Source organism: Aplysia californica, unplaced genomic scaffold (genome assembly GCF_000002075.1).
Source record: "Aplysia californica isolate F4 #8 unplaced genomic scaffold, AplCal3.0 scaffold00226, whole genome shotgun sequence".
Classification (NCBI taxonomy): Eukaryota; Metazoa; Mollusca; class Gastropoda; order Aplysiida; family Aplysiidae; genus Aplysia; species Aplysia californica.
Genome location: NW_004797496.1, coordinates 28,510 through 30,167, shown reverse-complemented (window position 1 = coordinate 30,167; position 1,658 = coordinate 28,510).

The window sequence follows — 1,658 nt, the reverse complement described above, 5'->3', positions numbered from 1 at the left end:
GGGGGGCGAGAGGGTAGAGAATTTGTTGCTTTGTCTACTGAGTACGGGGATTGCTCATCCAACTTTAAGGAGGTGGCGTAGAATTTCCTGAATGAATCCTGATCCGGGGTGAGAAATTGCTCTCACTGAAAGAAAAGAAAATCGTTTAAGAGATAGAAAAAAGTTGAGCTTGGTGGGGAAAAAATGGCGCTCCCTTGAGCAGGTGAACGCTTCTGCCTGAATCCTACCCCGATAATAATAAGAAAAATGTATTTTTGGCTTTTATTTTATTCTATCTTTTTATTTATTCATTTAATTTTTTGGGGGGTGGGTGAGTGAACGCGAATAACGTTGACAAAAAAAAGTAACAAGAGGTTTATTTATCTGTTGATATTTCTAGCTGATTAGTATCTCAAAACGAAAGAAAAAAAATAAGATTTCTGATTTGCAATACATTTTTGACAAACATTCCACAAATGGCACGCAGCTTATTATGCGGAATCTGATTTATGTAATATTATGAAATCCCTTTGCACGAGTGTCAATTTAAACAAGCATGATGCCAATTGAAGGCACCTTTTGCGTTGTTTGGCAATAAGAAAGCCAGTAACAAAATCCGGGCATGGACAGGAAACACCTGCAATTCACCAACGCTATTTCATGTAGTGCTTAAATACACATAACAACCCTCTTCCCCCCTCCCCCCACCCGTTTTCCCTTACACCCTATCCCAACCGGATGGATTCCTTTCTTTTCTTATATATTTATAGCTACCACATCGACGCCTAAAGTATGTAAGTAAAAGCCAGTTGTATTATGATGTCCTAAACTTTGCACTCTGGCGCACTTCAAACTCACTGCGAAGTGCATTATTATCTGACTCAAATTGAACCAATTGAAGGACAAAGAAAGAGGAGGGGGCGTGCCGTGAGCACTCTCCTACGAGGTTCATCACTCACCACCACCATTATAATATCTAAAATCATCATTGCTCTCAGATCCTTGACATACATATATTCCTTGAATCTATATCTGTAACAGTTACTCGTTATAATACGTATGTTCGTAATACACTATTGGACACTAGCACCTTTTTCTACAAACCAGATAGCGTCAATCTCATATAAATGGGCAGGGGACAAAAACCCTCTCATGCGAGGCTGCTGTTTGTTCACTTTTTATTCGGGTTTGATGGCGATATCTACTGTGCACAACTTCGCAGCCATGTCTTTATTGAGAGCGAAGAGCGGCAATCAGTGGTAGTTATGACAGTGCTCGCTCTAGAAGTACAAGACTATCTTAGAAGCAAATAATTTATTGTGTAAACTCACATATTTTTCTCCCTATTTAAGTGACCAATTGCCTCCCATTATCAGAAACTCTGACACCATTCTCTTCTTTAAGTTACAGTTTGTAGCTTGCAACGGCTTGCACCATGTGCCGTCTTTGACATGAGAGCAAAGAGAAAGACACAAAGCATAAGCAGAAAACGCCACCTTACAGAAAAAAAGATACATTAGAAGAGAACACCATTTTCTGCGGTCAATAGGCCTATTTTTTCATTTAGGAAAAGTAGTCAAAGTTAACCAGGATAAAGATGTACACCTACCGACCATTATAAGAAAATCGGACTCCATAGAGGTTTGCGCTGATGTACACCCAGTACCCTCTTTGTGGGG